Source organism: Ceratotherium simum, chromosome 30 (assembly GCF_057802395.1).
Source record: "Ceratotherium simum simum isolate JZ-2026a chromosome 30, ASM5780239v1, whole genome shotgun sequence".
In the NCBI taxonomy this organism is placed as follows: Eukaryota; Metazoa; Chordata; class Mammalia; order Perissodactyla; family Rhinocerotidae; genus Ceratotherium; species Ceratotherium simum.
In genome coordinates, this window is record NC_141929.1 from 6735285 (window position 1) to 6757996 (window position 22712).

At 39.4% G+C, this 22712-nt stretch overlaps 1 protein-coding gene across 1 annotated transcript in view; it reads right to left on the reverse strand.

The window, feature by feature from the left end:
* CDH13 (cadherin 13) overlaps positions 1–22712 on the reverse strand; it is a 1041327-nt gene that overhangs the window by 606288 nt on the left and 412327 nt on the right. The gene's annotated exons all lie outside the window — the stretch shown is intronic.

Sequence of the window (22712 nt, forward strand, 5' to 3'; positions counted from 1 at the left end):
TGATGTTAGGATGGTAAAACAACAATTGCTTAAAAAAGAGGAGAGCATGTTATAAATATTCAATTGCCATGTAACACCCATGCTTCCCTAAAAGACTGAAGGATCAGCATCCTTCTTCAAAGTGAAGATTGACAAATACAGCAACTATTTGATGATGGAGCTCAGAAAATCTATTATGGGACCAAGAGAAATATGTTAGCATCCCAGCTAATCTGTGAACTTGCCCCACAGGAAAGGAGTGATTTCATTTGTCTTCAAATATTTCTCCACATTAAATTGTTCAAGCACTTTATAAATAGGAAAATGTCTTTGAAAATCAATGAATTCTAGACAACGAGAGAGACATTTTTTGATCGCTTACTATGGGTTACACACTAAGTCTCACAAACACTTTCCTCCTTTATTGCTCACACAATCTCTGCGATGTAGGTACCATTACACTCCCATGCTACAAATCAGAACATGGAGGCCAGAAAAGTAAAACTCCTTAGTCAAGGACATACTTCTGGGGAGTGGAGGAGCCAGGATTTGAACCCCAACCGTTTTATTTGGAGCCTGGACTGTTATCCACTCCACCTCTTGCCTCCTGAACCTGCTATCTTTCCACATTAAAATTTTAATTACCGAAAGAATTTTATTTGGGATCTTCTCCAGTTAAACTTACATGTAACCACATTTATTGTTTATCTGATCCAGGAGCTCCTTCTTCAAAATATATTCAGAATCGGACTGTTTCTCACTCCTCTACACTTTCCCAACTGCCACCAACCTGGGATGTGAGGATGAAAAGAGGATGTACAAGCCAACATCCTCTTTTCGTGGATTACAGCAAAAATCTCCTTACTGGTCCCCCAGCTTCTGCCCTTGCCCCTACACCCTCCACCCCCACAGCAGCCAGAGTAATCTTGTTAAAACATGAACTGGGGCAGAGTGGTTAAGTTCACATGCTCCGCTTCCGTGCCCTGGGATTCGTGGGTTCGGATCCTGGGCACAGACATACACACTGCTCATCAAGCCATGCTGTGGTGGCGTCCCATGTACAAAATAGAGGAAGATTGGCACATATGTTAGCTCAGTGATAATCTTCCTCAAGCGAAAAACAGGAAGATTGGCAACAGATGTTACCTCAGGCCAATTTTCCTCACACACACACACACACACACACACACACACACACAAATCCATGAACTGGATGACATCACTTCTCTGCTTCATTGCTTCCAGTGAGGCCTCCCTAGCACTTGGAGTAAAACCAACATCCTTGTACGGACCTACAATGTTTTATGTAATCTGCTGCCTGTCCCTTGTTTCCTCAGTTTCCCCTGACTCACTCTGGCTAAGCCCAGTCACACCTGCATTCCAGAGTACACCACGTACGTTCCACCTCCTGCTTGCCCTGCCTAGAACACTCTTCCCCCAGTGCTTTATGGGGTGCTGTATTAGTCTCCTAGTGCTGCTGTAACAAATTACAACAAACTTAGTGGCTTAAAACAACACAAATGTATTGTCTTACAGTTCTGGGGGTCAGATGTCCCAAATGGGTCTCACTGGCTAAAGTCAAGGTGCTGTCAGGGCTGTGTTTCTTCCTGAGGCTCTAGAGGAGGTTCTGTGTCCTTGCCTTTCCCACTGTTCAGAGGACACCTACATTTCTTGCCCTGTGCTCCTTCCTCCATCTTCAAATCCAGCAGCGTAACATCTTCAAATCTCTCTCTGGCTCTGGCCTCCTGCCTCCCTCTGATAAAACTCTTGTGATTAGATTAGGCCCACCAGGATAATCTCCCAATCGCATAATCCTTAATTTAATCACATCTGCAAAGTGTCTTTTCCCTGTAAGATGACACTCACAGGGTCCCAGGATCAGGATGTGGACATCTTGGGGGCCATTATTCTGTCTACCACAGTACCTCTTCACTTCACTCAGATCTTTACTCAAAAGTCACTTTCTCCATGAAGCCTGCCCTGGCCACTCTAGCCAGCATTTCTGTCTCTCACTAAAACATCATACCCGCTTCCATGCTTTATTTTTCTCTTCTTTGCAAGATAATAGTCTAACATAATTACACTGATTTATTTCATTTACTATTTGTCTCCTCCACTAGACTGTAAGCCCTATGAATGCAGGGATTTTTGTCAGTTTTTTGTAGCTGTACCTCCAGTGCCTGGACTACAGCCTGGCATACAGTGGGTGCTCAAAAAATACTTTTGAAATAGCTTAATTTGTGTCCTGTACCATGAGCTGACATATAGAGGATCTTAATCATATTGGGAGATGAAAAATGAGAAAGAATTCAATCAGCCATGAGTCACTGAATACCTATTATGTGACTCCCACTCTGTTACATGATGTGCAAAATACAAAAATTCATAAAGAAGTGTCAGGCTGCCATTTATAGTGGTGAAGGTTGTGCACTGCACAAAGGCCCTTGGAGGAGGTGTGTGAGGGCTGAAATTCACTCTGTGTTATGTAGCCATATGCCCATGGGGGCTGTGATCCTTGAGGTAATGGGTGTTTCTAGTTCACATGAAGGTACTGTCAAGTCCATTCTACCTTGGTGCTGCCCACCTGGCATGAGCTAGCCCTAAGTTCTTACTCCAGGGGGCATCAAAGCTTGTTACACACAGGAAAGGAAGAGCCCAGAGTAGGTAGACAAAGGCTGGTTCAGCACAGGAAATGGTGAAGAGGACCATAAGACCATTGGTTTCAACCTGGGGACACGAGTGGAATTCAGCTTCTGCCTGCTGTAGAAAAACTCCTTGGACTAGAAGTTGGGGCATCTTGGTTTCTATCCCGCCTCTGCCACCAACACTGCATGACATTAGGGAATTTACTGCTCTTCTCTGACCATCAGTTTTCTCATCTCTGAAATAAGTGGGATAATCCTGCCCACATATGGTTCCTGTGAGGGATACGAAAATGCTTTGTCAACTCCAACCTCTGTTCTAATATCGGTTCATCATTTATAAAACATGCTCCTGCCTCAGTCATTCCTTCACTCAGGACATCCAGTGGCTCTCCATTTTATTTCGGTGAAAGGCAAGATCATTATAATGGCCTGTGAGACCCTATTCAATCTGCCCCACCCCTTTATCCTCCAATCTTATGTCCTACAACTCTGCCCTTTGCTGACTCCACTCCAGCTATATTAACCTCCTCGATGTTCTTTGACCATAAACATTCCTACCTCAGGGCCTTTGCACTTGTTGTACCCTCATTCAGGAATGCTCTACACCTGGATCTTTATGGCTTGCACCCTTACTTCAGTGAAGTCTTCCCTGACCCCAATATCCAAAATTGCATGATATTCCCCAACACTTCCTATCTCCCATCCATAATTTGTTTATATCCATATCACTGTTACCATCTAACATGCCAGCTATTTTACTTGTTTATATTATATTTTGTCTGTGCCCCCCCCACCCCCACACCAATACAGAAGATCCATGAGGCAGAGATTTGATTTTTTACCTTTCGTATTTACCATTCTAACACCAATAAACCAGAACAGTCCTTGGCATCTGGTAAGAGTTCAAACAACATAGGAATTGAGTGAATGACGAATTAATTTAGTTGAGAAAGCAAAATGAGCCCATGTGGAGTAATACAATCATTGAGATGTTAAGCTGTGTTTACTGACTGCCAGACGAGACAAAGATGTGTCTGAGTGAAGTGATCAGGGTGGTAGGCTGAATGCTAACCTGGTTTTTCAAGACAGTTAAGGTCTGGATGGACAAAGTAGGAACTCCCAGGTAGAAGAAAGCAACAGAGCTAACAGTTCCAGATCCTACACTTCCTGAGTGCTTGCCATGTGCCAGGTCCTAGCCCAAGTACTTTACAGGTGAATCATCTCATTTAATCCTTAACACCGCACTTTGGTAGTTACTATTACTAACCTCGTGATGCAGACGAGGAAACTGAGGCACAGGGAGGTTATTTAATTTGCAAAGAATGGTTCAAAGTTGAAGAAACATAAGGTTTGGAATAGTGGCAGTGTGGGTCGTTATTCTAAGGATTAGGAGTAATAGCGGTAAAACACTTAACTCCCAGAAGATTCTCACTAAATGATGGCTATCGTTATCAGCGCAATAGGTAGGCCAGAGAGATTATAACTAGAATTTTGGTGTTATTTCCTTACTTTCATACCCTGGCCAAGCTGATGCATGAGTTCAGACATGTTCGTGAACTCTCTCTATTTCACCGGTAGGAGTTTCTATCTTCTGTTGGACACGCAGGTAACATCAATGAGTAGAAGCTCAGCAGTGTCTAGCTAGATGTGTAGTCTCTAAGATTATAGACATTTTCTATTTGAAGGAATTTCAGTATCTAAGCCAGAAGCTGGAAGATCAGACAGGAGATCATTGCCCTGAATGTAGCACCTTCTATGTCCAACAAGCAGCATCTTTTCCCCCTTTAACATGAAATATTTATAACACAGGTGCCCTCTCGATCTGTCAATGTCTTGCTCCTGGTATGCTTGGCTGCCTTTTACTGTATGAGGTGGTTTAGAATAGTGATTGAAGGCATGACTATTAATTTGATGGTCTGTGTTCAAATCCCAGCTCTGTGCCTTATTAGCTATGTGCTAAGATTATTCAACTATTCTGTGCCACAGTTTCAACATGTATAAAATGGAGATTATAATAGTACCTACATCATAGGCTTGTTGTAAGCATAAAATGTGTGTGTGTATGTACACACTCACATAGATATGTATACATAATGTTCTTCAAGTGTTAGCTGTTACTTTTAGGGTACATTCTGTAATGATATTTCTCTTTTATCTGAAGAGATAGTTAGTACTCAACTCAAAGAAGCAAGTATCAGTCTCAATTAATCTGTGTAGGCTCACATTTATTTTACCTCTTTTCCCAGTGCTCACATCTTATCTGTTTCAACACTCTCTTGATTCACCCCTAGAAGGTTTCTTATCATAGCCAAAATACTTCAAACGAGTTATAAAAATAAAATCTTAAGAGCAGCCAGGGGGAAAAAAGATACATTATAAACAGAGAAAAAAAGATAAGGATGACAGCAGATGTCTTGTCAGAAACAATGCAAGTCAGAGGACTGTGGAGCAAATCTTTCAAATATTCAAAGAAAAAAAAAATGTCAATCTAGAACTCTAAGCCCAGTGAAAATTTCTCCCAAAATGGGAGGTGAAATAAAGACATTTTCAGATATACAAAAGGTGAAAGAATTTACCACCAGCAGAACAGCACTATAAGAAATCTTAAATAGTCCTTTAGCCAGAAGGAAAATGATATCAGATGGAGATATGGATCTACACAAAGGAATGAAGAGCACAAGAAATTTTGGATATGTGGGAAAATAGGACTTTTTTTCATATTTTCAAATGTGTTTTGAAAAGGTAATTGATTGTTTAAAGCAGAAATAATGACAATGTATTGAGGGATTTATTTGCAACATATGATGAAGTAAAATGTATAACAGCAATACTGCAAAGACTGGAAGCGGGAAATGGAAGTACACTGTTGTAAAGTTCTTATACTATGTGTGAAGGGTTGTAACACTATCCAAAGGCAAACTGTGTTGAGTTAAAGATATACTACTTGCTATGGTTATGTGCCAGATCCTTCCCATCTGGACCAGTGCCATTTCCCACCTGGACCATGCCAATAGCCTCCTCACTTGCTTCCCCTCTTGCCCTACAGTCTCATCCTCCTTCAGTCCATCCTGATATGCTTTTAGACTAGGCATTCTGAAATACTATTTATCAAAAGTTACCTGTAAGGTAGGCACAGAACATAGTGGATATTCATTGCAAGAATAAATGAACAAATGAAGTCACGTTTCTTCTTTGCCTATAATGTGATCTACTCTATCCTCTTAGCCTGACATTCAAGACTCTCTAAAATTGGAGCTCAGGCAACTTTTCTAATTTCCTTTCTTTAATGGAATCATTTGCTTTAGATCAAACACTACTACACTTTGTTCACTGAACAGGTTTTATATTTTCCTGCTTTTATATCTTACCCCATAGCATCCATCTTACTTGGAATGTCCTTCCCACTTAAATTCCAAAGATGCTTCCTCCTCTAAGAAGCCTTCTTTGATCATCCCAGTCAAGCAAGTTGTGGAAGTTAGGCAGGGAGAATTTGTTACCCTGGCAGCCAGACTGTCCCTAGAAATTAATGGGGTATCTGCTGTGCTAATGAGATCACCCCTAGAGCCCTCTTATATAAGGGCTCTTATATTTGTGCTGCAATTGTGAGATGGTTAATTATTTTGTGGGCTTTGATCATGCTTGTCTACACTGACTCTGACTTTTTAGCTTGCCAAGTCTTATTTGTTTTTTGAAGAAGAGCAGTGCTGTATATGGCATTAACCCCATAATCTTGAACTCTCTTTGGTCTTTTTGAGGTGTACAAAGGACCAAACTCAGAAGGAAAACAACAGCGTTGTAATAGAGTAGAGGCAATTCCAGATTATTGGATTACCAAGAATCACTCATTATTGTTACATGAGCTTTGACAGGTCTTGGGCCGTGTGTATGTATGTGCCGGGATGTTTCATACTGTGAGACTCAATGCTTCTTTTTAATGATAAAAACAAAGGCAACTGAATCTCTCATCTATATGGTAATATCAGTTTTTGTTGAGCAAAACTGAGGCTTAGTGAGGCCAAGCAATTTGTCCAAGAGACGCAGAGAATCAGTGACAAGTGGAGATATATTGATTTGAGTCTATATCAATATTTCTCCAGAGGTACACTCTATCTTGACATTATTCAAAGGACAAGATTAAGATTTTTTATTTTCAAAGGTGTTCAGAGGATTTTTTTTTTATGAGACTTGGAAAATACTTCAGAATGGCCCTGACTTTCAGAGGCATAGGCAATTTTCCCTTTAAACTAAAACTCAGATATCAAGAACTCTGGTGTAAAAATCATCATTTTCAAGTGCAAATTGAACAGTAGTCTTGAATCTACTCTTGCGGTTGATCAGAAGTAAAAGAGAAAATATCACACGCAATTAGCGCACTATCATTTACATCTGGACCCTCGCTGGTCCCCTCCCAGCACATAACTGTGGTCAGGCCAAGGGAATCAAACCCAAATTGACTGGCTCTGCCTTGACACATGCCTGCAAAGTACAGACTCTCACATTAGGGATTTAAATTGGGCTTCAGCAGAGACTCTAAGTCCTGAAAATTGGAATCATGAATAGTGATGGCAATCAAATGCTCATGAAATGTGGTCACAGCCCAAGGATAATTTTTCTGTAATTGCACTTTCATTTTTGCGATCAGTCCTTTAGCTATGGTGCAAAGAGGATGCTTTCCATCTCGTATCACAGGAGCTGTTGGATAATTTCTCTAAGACCAGGAGAATTGTCAAAGTATACAGGTCCCAGCTGCAGATCCCTGACTGAGCCTTCTCTCTGGGTTAATGTTTGGTGTCCTGTTTGGTCTTTGGGCTGCTCTCGGAGAGAGCTGTGGACTCCGATTACAGCTCGTGACAGTTGGACTGATTCCCATGTTGTTGGTAAGAAATCAGTATATTAAGGAAACTGTGGTGTTTCCTCAGAACAAATCCAAATGTGTCCAACTGAAGAAATCCATGTCATGGAGTTAATTATTCCAATAATGTAATAAGTGTTAGAGAAGAAAGAAACTGAGAGAGAAGATAGAACAAGAAGTTCATTTCACCAGGAATAGGCAAGGCGTGATGGTTTCTTTTGTAGATGGAGGTTGAATGAGTCCAAAAATTCCCAATAGAACTAAGTGAGCAATACTAAGGAGGAAGAGAAAAATAAGATATTTTTATAACCATCCTTACTCTCACATTCCCATCAGTAGGTACTAACCGCAATGCCTTCCCCTATCAACTCAGAGAATTATTTAGCTTCTGTACAAAGCTGGGGCAAAAATGCTATTACCGTTAATTTCATAAGTGAAATAGTTCTGAAAAACTTTCAAATCTTCGCTCATAAAGTTATTGAGCTATGTTAAATGTAGGAAAAATTAATTTACTAGATTTGCAATCTCACAAGACAGTCTAGATTTGCTGAATGAATCTGGGTAAGATTAGCTTCCTACTTTTTGGGGCAATAATAGGTGTGTTTGGGAAAAGCTGACCTCCCTGGATTTCCAATAATTCCAAATATACAGTGAAAATAGAATTGTATAGCCAATGAGAGGCACAACAATTTTACTTTTAAAGTGGCAGAGAAAGAAAGTTTAAAAAAGAAGAAGAAAAAAAAGGGTAAGAAAGGAAGACAGATGAAGTCCGTTTAAGGCTTCTATCGATTTGCACCATTTTGTTATATCAGTATGGTGCTCAAAACGAACCAGGGCTGACAAGTTAACGAACTCTAGTTAGAAATATCCAGATGAAGCTGAGAATGGCATTAGCATCTGCCTCGTCCTAATCATCTGAGACCTTGCTTTGTGAAAACATCTTGATCGTTACAAGGGAGCCCAAATTATCTGCATTAACAATAACCATCAATCAAATGCTAAGAAGACAAAAGTTGTGCAAATCAACGCAAGAGAAATGGGAGGCGTTTAACTCCAACCAGGCTGGACTTGAGTTAGAAGACCTAGGTTCCAGTCCCTGCTTTACATTTAGTTATTGTGTCACTTTGAATGTTTCTGAGCTTAAGATTTGCTTCTATAAAATGGGAATAATAATGCTTACCTTGACAGACCATAATCAAGACTGAATGTGCCACAAGGTATTAGATTACTTACAATTTCAAAGTTCTTCTGCTTGGTAGGATAATGTCAAATGAATTAGAACCTAGAGGTTCTTTTACACCAGGGATTCTTAATGTCAGCATTGCCTGGTGTCCATGGAAAAATGTGCAGATTCTTTGGAACTATTGAAATTATCTGTGAAGCTAACACACAGATGTGAGGGATGCATTTATTCTCAAAAGGCTTAAGAACCACTGCTTTAAACTCTTTGGAGTAAAATTTCTTTCTTTTTTATAGATTGTTTCTGATCTTATAATTTTTTATAATGATTCATTAAATAAATATTTATTAAATACCTACCATGTGCCATGCATTGTTCTAGACGCTGAGGATACGGTAGCGCGACAAACAGAGAAAAAAATCCTTCCCCCAATAAGCTAATATTCTAGTGGATTTATTCCTCAGGATAACCTCATGTGTTGAGGTTTTAGTATCTACATTGTGTATTTTGAGAAAAGTAGGAATAGAAAGAAACTTGTGCAAGACCAACCCATGACTTAGTGGCTGAGCTGAGCACTGGGACCTGGCTGGAGCCAGCTTAGCTTCCCCCAGGAATAAATGCTGATAGAAGGGACTGGCATTAATATCAGAATTACCCAGTTGGCCTGGTAGACATAAAATGTGTTTAGCGTGTCTTCCCTTGAGGTTTTCATAGAAAATGGCAACACCATACTGATTTAGCCATTGGGCTTTTCAAACTGTATTGAAGGGAAAAAAATTCTTCTCTCGCTGCTGGCTGAGAATTTACCCTAAGGAAATAATTCAGCTTAAGGTAGAGTTATCAAATATTCATGGAGTATTGTTTTTCTGATAGTGGAAGAAGATGAAGAAGGAGGAGGTAGAGAGAGGAAGGAGGAGGCCAAATGAGAGGAGAAAAGAGGAAGAGAGGAAGAAAAATTGGAAGGAAGGAGGGAGGGAAGGAAGGAAGAAAGGAAGGAAGGAAGGAAAGAAAGAAAGAGAAAGAAAGAAAATAAAGAAAGAGAAAGAAAGAAGGAAACCACTGAGATGTTCCACAAAGGAGAATTGTTTAATGTTTACAAATATTGTGGCTTATCAACCAGAAGAAATACTGTGCAGCCTTTAAAAATAATATCATGTAGCAACATAGAAAATGTTCATCATATAATAAGTGGAAAAACTACAGTACGAACCTGTGTATATACTATGTGTATACATGTGCAGTATATTTGGATGAGCAACAGAAGGGAATGTTTGCAGAGTATTTTGCTGGAGATCATGAATGATATTTTTTTCAAAATGATTTTAATGCTGTTATAGATTTTATAACACAAAAGCTTAAAAAGCATATGTTCCAAGATTTGTTTTTATTAGGCTGTATTATAATGAATGTTGAAGTCTGGTCTGGAAACCAAACTTGCTTTCAAAATAAAGGGTCTAATTATTGTTCTGAGTTTTAATCACCAGCTTGTGCCATCTGAGCAGACAGGCTGGGAAGACTTGTGAGTCAGTCTGACAGAATTATTGAGAGTGAAGAGTCTGCACTAGAAACGCTCTGCCTTCCTAACAAACTGCAGCAGAGAAAAAGGAAAGTCTTAGCATCTCCACCAGGGGTCTGGCTGGGGTGGTCTGAACCACAGAGCATGCTGTGAGCTGGCTGGGGGAAAGCAAGAGCCTGAGATTAAGGAAAAGGAGCTGGCAAGAGAGAAGAGGTAAGCGGTAATTGGGGCAGGCAGAAGCTACCACCTTTCATGGGGTAAAGATGACTGCTAACCAGTCTCAGGTCTACACGGGGTGATCACAGTTTCAGTCCATGCCCTTGAGCTTACTTGCTCAAATCCTGGCCTTTAAATTTGAAAACCCATCCATGTTCCATGCTTCCAGCATTGAATTTGAGGGGTCTTAGAGGAACCTGGGCTGTTCACTGGTACCTTGCCACTCAGCACTGTTCTCAGAGCATCGCCTGGGGGGAGCTTGTTAGAAATGCCAAGCCCTAGGCCTCACCTCAGAGACCTGCAATCAGAACCTGCATTTTCACAAGATTCCCAGGTGACTTGTGTGCTCACTAAATTTTGAGATGCACTCCTCTACATAATTCCTGAAGGCTTTTGACTCTGTGTCTGTGTTTACTCAGATCCCATCTCTTATTTCCAGCCCTCAGAGCAAAGTCGTGAGATAGAAGTGCATGGCAAATAAGTCATCATACTATATTTCACCATATCTCTAGTCCATATCATGTTCTAGAAATCAAGAGAGTCCCCTAAAGGCAATTTCCCACTGGACTGTGAACTCCTTCTCCCACCCCAGGACAGGGGCCAACTTGTATGGTTCACTGTTGTAGCAGCAAGACTTGGCACCAAATATGGTCACCTTTGGTGAGCTAAAGTGATGGAGTGGGACAGTGTAACTAAGATTCCTGGAGCCCATGACGTATATGCATAGCAGCCTGGAATATAAGCTCTATGAGGGCAGGAAGTCTTCTGTCCACTGCTGTACTTTAGTGCATAGAACAGTGCCTGCTGCACAGGAGGTGCTTAATGAGTGAAGATTTAATGATAGAGCCATGACATTAATTATACAATGGAAAACATCTTTATAAAGTAAAAATTATAAAGGACTAAAAGGCTATGAGCTAATGATCAGATATGGGTTGTGGTGTTCATGGGCTGGAATTAAACCTTAGCTCCGCCATTTGCAAGCTGTGCACCCTAGTTTATACATATGTAGAATGGGGATGATACTCATCTCGGAGTGCGTGGTGATATTTAACCAAATGTATATTTAGATCTAAATCTGTAGAGGTGGAAAGTAATTTGTAAAACTCTACGCCAAGGGTCAGCAAATTTTGTCTGTAAGGAACCAGACAGTAAAGATTTTAGGCTTTGTAGGCCATACAGTTTCTGTTGCAACTCCTCACCTCTGCCCTTGCACCGAAGCAGCCATAGGCAATATATGAATGAATGGGCATGGCTGTGTTCTAACAAAACTGTGTTGAGAAAATCAGGCAGTGGGCCATATTTGGCCCGTGGACTGTAGTTGGTTAACTCCTGTTCTAAAGTGCTATATATGTTAGTAATCATTAACCACCAGCTTCTAAATGTTGGCAAGAAACCTGTAATAGAGCTCATTTACTTGTTTGAAGTATTTTCTAATCTATAAAATTTTAAAATATCAGATAAGCACACACAGAGAGCTTTAAACACATTGAATCATGTAAAAGACCACATTTCTTTGGAGAGGCTCTGATTATATAGGGTATTTAAAACTATATTCTCACAATAATCCCATTTATAAGACAGGGGCCCAGGCTCAGAGAGGAAAACTGGTTTACACAAGGTTGTATCAGAAATGGCTTTTGGACCTAGCGGCTACTGACCCTAGGTCAGACGTATTTCACTAAAACCCTGGGCTCTGTGACGTGGCTCTGTGGGCAAGTGTCACCTGGAAACATGAAAATGTTAATGGAAAAGAAAGGGTATTGCAAATTGTGTCCAAAGAAATGTCAACAGCCTGCTCTTGCTCCGTTGTTACAGTGACAATGCTGACATTTAAAGTCATAGCTGTGTGAGCTATAAGCCTAATAGGCAGCAGGAAAGCACAAAACCCAGGAAACTCGACAAGACACCCTCAGCATAAGAAAATAACATGTCAAAGTCGAATCCGCCATGTGTCAATACAAGCTAAAGACGTAGGGATTTAGAAGGGTCTTGCTGTCACAAGCCTAAAGGGGACGTGCGCATCTGAATTAAGGCAAAGTCAGGACAGCAGCTACTTTCTAGATACTTCTATGATACCCAGGTGCGTGTAGGGGCTGGGAGCTAACCATTAATGGGGACTGTTTCAAAGTAAGTGTTCAACAAAGGCGATAACAGTATTTCTTCCTCCTGCTTCTCTTATTATTTACATTATGAAATCATCCCACTAAGCATCCTTTAATGTCTAGATAAGACCATTTTTAATTAGCATCCACCTCGTATGCAATAATAAATATACTTAGGTGTTTGAATAAAATGTTCTTAGGTTTAAAAATTCAATGAACGCATAAGAATGTTAATAAATAACAATAATAGGACCTTGTTACACTGTGGGTGCCATGTAAGCATTATACTTACAAAGAGTATAGAACGTTTTAATCCCATTATTTTGACGTTGCTAGCTTTTTATATATATTTCAAAGCAGTTAAAATGAATCAGAATTGTATCAACAATTTTCATCCAGTAAGATTTTTCAAGAAAACTCTATTAAGCCAAATTAAGTCCATGTTCAGTTTTCTACACGGCATAGTTAAACAATTTCAGATAAAAAATTCAATTTTACTTTGTTGAAATTATTTTGATCAGGATTAGCTGTGCTGCATATAAATGTTATGCCAATTTTTTGATTCATTGATGGTTTTTGGCAAATTAAATTTTGCCAATGGCAACTTCTGTTTTGTGGCTTTATTCTACCAAGATCAATTTTGCAGTTCTATATTTTGGATGAGAAGTTTTGATTCTTGCATCGATTTCTAGTCAATAATAAAATTTCGTCTGTGCAGTTTTGGCCATTGTCATTTTGTTTTGTTCTCAGTCTTTCAACCAAGTCTAATTTTTCATAGGACTTTTTTTTGTGGTTTTCCATGATGCCAGCAAAATTTGATCCTTCAGCCAATTTTCCTTCTACAACAAATTTTACCATGTGCAGTTTTAGCCACTGCCTGTTTTATTTTGTTTGTATTATTTCTAGAAGTAATATATTATGAATTAGATTCAAGACTGGTGGTCTGTATTTATTTCTTGGAGCAAAGAATATCAGTAAAGCAAAGATATAACAACTGAGTTCAAAGCATGGTCCAAATGCCAAGGTCTAAATATCTTGCTTTGAAATTAGAAGTTAAAGCTATACAAGACCTTGAAGAATGGAGAATCCAATTTAGACTTAACAAAGTTAGAGATTTAGTTTAGCTCAGCCCTTAACAAAGGATCTGGGCTGAAAATGGCTCCTCTTTCTTGCAATGAGCACATTACCACCATTATCTCATGGAGTCTTCTTTACAGTTCCAGCAGGCAGAAACTATCCCATTTTACAGATTAGGAAACCGAGGCTCAGATTATCTTGCGCAGGATTACACAGCTGATAAATGGCAGACCTGGGATTTGAACTCTACAGCTAAGAGCTATATGCACTAACACTATATATTGTCTAGGCTTCAGGTTTTACTGAGTTTTCTTGGGGAAACGTAGTGACTGTAGTGTCTTGTGAGTCAAGACTATGTCTGAGAAAACCTCTCTCAATTTTGTCTTAAACTTGACATGAATTTGAAGACATCAGTGGCCTGCTATCTTAGTTCGGTATTCTATTAATTATTTTGCACTTGGGCCACCATCTACTCATCATGGGATCCCTTCAAAAGCCCTGGTGCCTTGATTTGTTCTCAATTACAGCAGCTGGACATGTGCCTTATGTGTAGGAGGCTGTGCTGGTTTGAGACAAATGTGTTTAACTCTCCCCATAAAGGATGCGAGCTGGAAATAATGCAGCATTTCACAGTGCCACTCAGAACACTTCCGAATTAATAGGTATTCTGAGGAAAAAATTAGGATTTCTGTGTTTACTTTGGCAAAATGCTGAATATAATAACGATCCCCTATCAAGGGCCTCAATGTGTATTAACATATTGAAAGCTCTGAGAAATCCTATAAGCAAGAAAATAAAGCCAGTGGTGCACACATATATGTATTTGAACATACAACCTACAGTGCCTCGGTTGGTTGTCTCCGTAACATGCATCCCCCACTCTTCCTTGCAATAGAACTTGGCGTTTGTTCAGGGCACAGATGGAACAGAAAAACGCTTGCTGTTTCAGCCTCTCTTGCAGCTGGGGACAGCGTATGACAAGGTTCTGGCCTATGAGAGATAAATAGTAGACTTCTGGTGATTTCTGGAAAGAATATCTTCACTGCAAAGAGGACAAATGCAGCTGGCTCACACTTTCTCCCTTCTCCCAGCCTCTCTGGAATGATAGCTGGATATGCAGCAGCCATCTTGCAACCATGAGGGGACAAGTATGAGGGTTAAAGCCAGAAAATTAAGCATGATGGGATGAAATAGAGGAATAACCTGGTGTTTTCATGGCATTGTTGATCAGCTGAATCAGTTCCAATAATCATCTATCCTGGGACTTCTTGTTAAGCAAGAAAAACAATCACTTCTTCTTTAAGCTATTCTTACTCAGGCATGTTAGTTACTTGCAGCCAAATGCATCCCTAACTGATACATGCTCAATGTTTGTTGAATAAATGAATACATTTTCCCATGCTCTTGAAAATTGAAAGGACACTGCTTTCTGAAGGTGCAACATGTGTTTGCCTCCACAAATGTGCTCTGAGAACAGGGGTCACACAGTCATTCCAATACACAGAGTGTCTAAACCCCAAAGGGTAGGTGAGTATATCTGAATCAACGTGAAAGTAAAAAAGGCAAGAAGAGGCAAACAAAAACTCCTGACATTGCACATCAAAATAAACTTTTTCAAAGTCACAGATCTTCTCCCTGACTACCCCTTGCTAAATTTGCCCCAGCCAATAAAGCAATCGATTGTCTCCAATATTTTGTTTATGTGATCATTAGTTTAAAACCAGAGACAAAGGATTTGTTGAGTGTGAAAAATGCCCCCTATGGCACCCAAATTTACATCTGAAAATTGATTTTTGTCACATCAGGATTTTAGGACAGTCTCTTCTGGAAGTCAGTGCAGTCACAAAGCATAATAAAAATTATGATGGGTCTGCAGCAGCATGCTAAACTCACTGTAAATTTCTGGTCTCCAAAGAGCCACCGTTGGTAAAGTATTATTGATGAGATGGTGAGACTTACCTGGAGCCATCTTTCTTGATGATTTAATATCGACAACTCAACTTAATAAAGCATAACAAGGAATAGGCCAAAGAGTGTTATTCTAGCCTGATGCCTTCATTATCTTCACCTTCTCGATCGGATGATTAATCTTCTGCATGTTAAACAATGAGTGAACTGCTGAGATTAAGAAAGTTCTAAGCATTGAGGGAACGGAAGTCTCATCAATTCACAACTTGAGGTGCATATTGAAAAGAAGATTTCAACTACAGTTCTTTTGAGTTGGCATCTTTTCCAATGCCAATTTCATCTTTCATATTATTGGAAGGCAGCATAGAGCAGTAGAGAGAAAAACAGAATTTCAGTGGGGCTGACGGGGTTGGGGATCTGTTACTCACTAGATCTGCGATGTTGGGCATGTCAGTAATTTCTTCAAATCTCAATTTCCACATCCACAACACGGAGCAGAGGCTTGTTCCTCCTCCAGCGAGCGCGGAGGACTTGCGTGCATTTATCCTGCCTTCTTTCTACTTTTCCTATTCTTATTATCCTTTCTTTCTAATTTCATCACATCCTTGTTTATCCTGTTCAGTATGGAGCTATGTAAATTGTTCTAACGCTTTATTGAAACGTGCAGATGGGACATACAGTAAGTGTACATAAAAACATCCATTGGGAGTTCCCTTCAAAGATATTTTGACAATCAAGTAAGATACTGTATTTAAAACTGTGCATCCCATACCAATGCATTATTATTCTCACTTTAGTTATGGGAGAGTCTGAACTCTTATAAATATCCAATTACTATATATTTAGTGAAGATATTTAGAGAATATGAAAGCATATCAGCTTCCATTGTGGTTTTGAATCGTTCTTATTAAGGATCAAGTTAATTGCTCCCAAACTTATTACTTATTTTCCCATAAAAAAAGTAAACCATTTTACCAGAAAAGTCTGTTAAAAGGGAAGACACCATTCAAAACATACCACCTGGGAATAGATATAAAAGATTTTTCTTTTCCTTTGCATGCCTTGTAAAACAAATGTGTGAATTCATTGTTTTGCTGTTAAAACAGCAACATCTAATGATTTGCTAATTAATATCGATGCTGTGGTGAAGGAACATTTTCTGGTCTTTCCCATGTTCTCATGCCAAATTTCCTGATTTTGTACTTACTTGTGTACCCTAATTCTAGAACTGAAATTTCATCTTTGTGGCTTGTCCATTGCTCCAACTTGGTGAGACCTTTCGGAACATAGAAAACTTTCATCTCTAGTATTAGCTGGTACTCTCTACTTCTGTAAAAGCATGCTCATGCCCTTGTCTTTAAACTCTAGAAGTAAGATGCTTGGTCTAGGTGGATGTCCCTGATACGTGTCCCAACCACCCTGTAACTCCCCTTTTTAGCACAGTTGTGACAATTCCTTATTCAGTGCCTGTCTTCACTTCTATCCCATTAGGCTCATGCGATATAGACCACATCTGTCTCATTTACCAGTGTACCCTCTGGGTCTGCCACTGTGGTTGATGCATAGTAGATGCTCAATAAATACCAGTTAAAATGATCTGATTGTTGTGAAGCTTTTTTTTTTTTTTTTTTTTGCTGAGGAAGATTAGCCCTGAGCTAACATCTGTGCCAATCTTCCTTTGCTTTATATGTGGGACACAGTCACAGCATGGCTGATGAGTGGAGTAGGTCTGTGCTGGGGATCCGAACCTGTGAGCCCGGGCACCCAAAGTGGAGCACATGGAATTTTAACCACTCAGCCTTGGGGCTGGGCCATGAATCTACTTTCTTAAAGTTAAAAGATGCTATTTGGCTCCTCAGATCCTTATTTACTAATAAGGACTGCAAAATAACCCACTAACTTTCTGCCAAGTTTCCGATACTGTTCACTCGATGACCCTCCTTGTGGGTTAGAATAAAACTCCTCTCACTGCTTCTTCTATATTCTGAGGGATACAATTTTAAATTCTCAAGACTGTGCAAGACACAAGTAGATTTTTCTGATTTTAATAGTGCAAGACCCTCAGCAAATATATATCAGCTGTGGTCACTGGGGCTGGTTACTATCTGAATCCTAGTTTTCTTATTTTTAAAATGTGGCTAATAATAGGGTTTTATGTCACAGATTTGTCACGAGAATGACACTAGATAGTTCACAGTGCCTGCAAAGTGTTTAGTGGAGCACCTGGATCAGGAGGAGTAGGAGAAGATGTAGTGGAAATCCCTCGCCCCCTTCATGTATTCACTCAATAAGTATCTGGAATAAAGGTGACTGGGAGGAAAACCAAATTTCCCCTCTACACTTTCATACACATGCATGCAAATTTTCCTGGGTTTGGATTTCTAGCCTCAGCTAATTGAGATCAAGCAGCTGGCTGTCATCCCGAATCTGAGACTTGTGGCTGCCCTGAACCATCTCCAGAGTAGAGAAACCTGGGGAATGAGATAAAGGGCTCCTCCAGACGGTGGATGATCCTGGAGAGAGCACTTTATCATCATGACACTTGACACTCCATCTGCAAAGGCAGAGCCTCCTTGACCTTCACCCATGCCAAGCATTGCTGTGGGGACCTTAATGAGATAGCGCTGATGAAGCACTTTAATTTCCTGAAAAAGGTGTGAGGCGGTTATGTCATTATTATTAGTCCAAATATGAAAGTTACTTTTAATGAGCATCCTAGCTTCTGAAATTTACTACTTAACTTTATCTGGTTGACATTATCTAGTAAGTGCTAGGCTATAATTACAAATAAAGTTGGTTGGAGAGTTTTCTCCTCCAGAGAAATTTGCACAATATACATACATAACTTCCTTTTTTTTCAGAAACCATAGATCATCCAAATAAATAATGACTTATCTTTTTAGTAGAGTATTACGCAGCCATTAAAATCATGTTCTCAAAACCAACTTGACTGATGTAAGAAAACCCTTATAAAATATTTACTTATAAAAATGGAATAAACACATTTGGTTATCTGCCATTTGTTCTCCAATCTTTTATTTAAATGATTATGAATGAGAATGAAAATTTAAGAGTGAGGATAATGACAACAAAAAGAGGAAACTAGCATCCAATTTGAGTTTATTACATGCCAATGTTGTAACAGGCATTTTAAACATATTGTTTCACTAAATTACTGGTTGCATTTGGTGGAAGCATTACCCTCATTTAAGTCTCATTAAAGCACATTTATAGTTGTTATTCTTATTATCACCCCATTTTACAGATGAGCAAACTTGAGCTCAGAGAAGTTGTCCCTTGTTTCAGTTTCAAATCAAGTATATGTGTCAGAGTAAGGTGGATTTTATGTCAGAGCCAAAGTTAACATAGCAGCAAATAATAAAAATAACATGAATAGCCATCAACATAAGATCAGGTAAATAAATGATGGTACATCCTTACGATGGAATATTCTGAAGCCACTGAAAATGAGAGTGCAGGAGATTTCACTTCCAGGAAGGCTGAGTGCTCTTATTTGACCAACCCTCCTGTAGAGAAAAGCCATACATTCTTGACAATATATAATAAATAAATACTTGGAAGACCTGGAGAGTGAAATAAAGCAGGAAGAAACTGGAGGGGAGTGAACAATTTGAAGAAGATGGTACTGGGTGAGTGTCCCATTTTTATGGCTCTCAGTCTGAGGGTAGGACCAGTTAATGTCAGGAGGGTAGCTAAAAGTCTGATGGAAACCCACAGTATTGGTGAAAACCAATAGGGCAGCGTTCAGGATAACGATAGCCACTGCACAGTAAATGGGGAAAACCCAGATATGAGTAATGCAAAGACAGAAGGCCGCAACTAGTGTGTATAAACTCTGCCCAGCACTCTGCTGATGCCAACCCCTGAAACCGTGCATGAATGGGCAATCTCCCAGCATCACTATTTGAGCTGCCACTTACTTTAGGGGAGATAGAGAATGCAGGCTTGAGTTTGGCCAAGCTGGAAAAAAACCAGAACAAACAAACAAACTGCTCTTTTGGGGCAACAGAACAGAATCAAGAGTTTCTACATCATGTTTTTTATAATGTTCAGGATACGATCCAAGATTTGATTAGCCCTGAAAAGAAAACAGCAGGAAACTATGACTCATTCTCACAAGAAAAGGCAGTCGATGGAGACCAACTCCAGGGGCCACCCCAATTTTGGAATTAGCAATCAATGGTTTGAAGGCAGCTGTTATAACTCTGATCAAGGACCCAAAAGAAAATATGCTTAGAATGATGAAATGATAGAAAATCTCAGCAGAGAAACAGAAACAATAAAAATGAACCAAATGGGAATTCTAGAACTGAAAAATAAAATATATGAAATAAAATATTCACTGGTTGACCTTAACAGCAAAATGAAGACGAAAGCAGAAAGTCAGTCAACCTGAAGATAAATCAACAGAAATTATTCAATATGAAGAAAACAGAAAGGAAGAAAAAACATGAAGAGATCTTTTCAGGGACCTATGGGAAAATATCAAAAGATCTAACATGGGTAATTTTTGTCCCAGAGACCGGAGCAAAAATATGTTTGAAGAAATAGTGGCTGAAGATTTCTCAGATATGGTGATACACATAAAATTATGGAATCAAAAGCTCATCAAATCCAAAGAAGGATAAATATAAAGAGAAATACATGTAGGCCCATTATAGACAGAGTGCTAAAAACCCAAGATAAAGAGAAAACCTTTAAAGCAGCCAGAAGCACACATACATGACCTCTGTTTTATTCCTAAAAGTTAAGTCTAAATGGGTCATAGACCTAAATGTAAAATTTAAAGCTGTACAGCTTTTGGAGGAAAATATAGGAGAACATCCTCTCAACTACTGGTGTAGGCATAGATTTCTCAGACTGGACACACAAAGCTATAACCATAAAAGAAAAATATTACAATTAGAATTTATTAATATTAAGAACTTCTGCCCATCAAAAAACATCATTAAGAAAATGAATAGTCAAGCCACAGACTGGGATAAAATATTTGCAATATATATACCTGACAAAGGACTGGTACCCAGGACATGTAAAGAACTCCTGCAAGTCAATGATAAAAAGACAAAAAACAAGTAAGAAGTAGGTAAAATATTTGAAAAGACATTTCACAAAGGAAGATGTATGAACGGCCAATAAGCAGATGAGTCATTAGGGTAATGCAAATTAAACCCACAACGAGATGCCACTACATACCCACAAGATTAACTAAAACTAAAGAGACCAGCAACACCAAATGTTTGTGAAAATGTGCAGCAACTACCACTCACATACATTGTTGGGGAGTGGCACACCCACTTTGGAAAAAGGACTGGCAGTTTCTTATGACGCTCAATATGAATCTACCCCGTGATGCAGCAATTTTACTCCAAGGTATGTACTCAAGAGAAATCAAAACATATGTCCATACATAGACTTGTATGTGAATGAGTGTTTATAGCAATTTATTCATGGTTTCTAAGAACTGGAACCAACCCAGGCAGCCATCAATGAGGAGGGTGGACTAAAAAATGTGCTAAATTTAGGTGACGAAATAATACTCAGTAATAAAGAGGAATGAACTACTGATCTATGCAACAACATGGATGAATCTCAAAAACCTTATGCTGAGTAACAGAAGTAAAATAAAAAGTATATACATACTGTCTGATTTCGTTTACATAGACATCTAGAACAGACAACTAATCTAAGGTGGGAAAATTCAGAATGATGGTGGCCTCTAGAGGGTGAGGTAGATAGTGACTGGGAAGGGCCGTGAGCGAACTCTCCGGGGTGATGGAGATGGTTTCCATCTTGATGGAGGTTTTGGTTGCACATTTGTATGCATTTGTCAGAATGCAAATGTCACACCCAAGGTGTGTGGATGTCATAGTATCACAGTATATAAATTTTACCTCAAAAGGAAAAGAAGAACCATAAACAAATATTGGACTCTAATTAATAATATGCATTCAGAATTATTTAGAGGGTGGGGTGTTAGATATTTTTCACTTTGAAATGCACAAAAAATAAGGTGGATTGATGGAAGTATAGAGGGATGGATTGGTATATGTATATATTGGTGTGTATTAACAGATACATGATTAAACAAGTCAAATGTTCATTGTAGGATCTAGGTTGAGTATATGGTTGCTCAGTATGAACTTCTTTCAACTTTATGATGGAAAATGTTCATAATAAAATGTTGGAAGAATGGTGATTTGGAAAGTATTTTATGAAATGGAAGAGTGGGATCCCCTAATGCTGTGAACAGATCTGCATCCAGCCAAGTGGCTGTAAGCATCTTGTAGGTCTTAGCCAGTCTTGCAGGTCTAAGCATCCCTAACCCAGACAGCAAGCTCTAGAAGAACAAGGCATGGTGATGGGTTTTGATCCAGACACTAGGAATACTTAGAAGACAGGATAAATGTTTTAGTCATTTGCTGGCTTTATATGGAACATTTGGGAAACTTGGCTCTATTACTTTCTTTTTGGAATATTATCAAACAATGCTCAAAAGCTCTTTGTGCCAGAGGAATAAAGCCTGGTCATGCCATCCTGCCGCGTTTGCTGCCCATATGGGCCACTTGGTCTCCTCACAGCTCCTTGTCTTTTTCCTTCCAGTTTTATGTTCATCAAGTGGGATGTCTGGAATCGGCAGACCTGAGTCCTGGCTCTGCCATTTGTCAGCTTGCAGCCATTTTGCATACTTCCCTTAACACATTTAGACTATTTTTTCCTCTCTTTCACGGTTTGGTCACAAAGCTGATTCTGCCACTTAAAGGTAAAATCTAGCTCTACATCTGTGTTGAGGGCATTTTTGCAGCAATTCTGCCCATGAATATGTTCAATATCAAAGAGCTTTCACTGGTTTGACTTCTAAAATATACCTTCCATCTGTAGAGCTAATTCGCGAATCTGCAACCTTTGCCAGAAGCACAGGGAAAATCTGATCATGAAGGAGAAGAGAAAGCCTTCTCAAATAAGATTGATATGTCTCTATTGGAAAACTCAGAAAATCCCAGATAAAGCATTGCCTTGCAATCATTTTGCAGAGACCTCTTGTGTAATTCAATAGATGCAGCGCTGAAGTCTGCCTCACAAAGAACCTCAAAGATAATCTGAACCCGAACATCCTGAGAGTGAGCAATGTAACAAGGTATGCATCTTATGCAATGCTCAGAACCACAGCCCAGTTCCCTTTGCATCCACAACAATATTATTGGACTCTGTC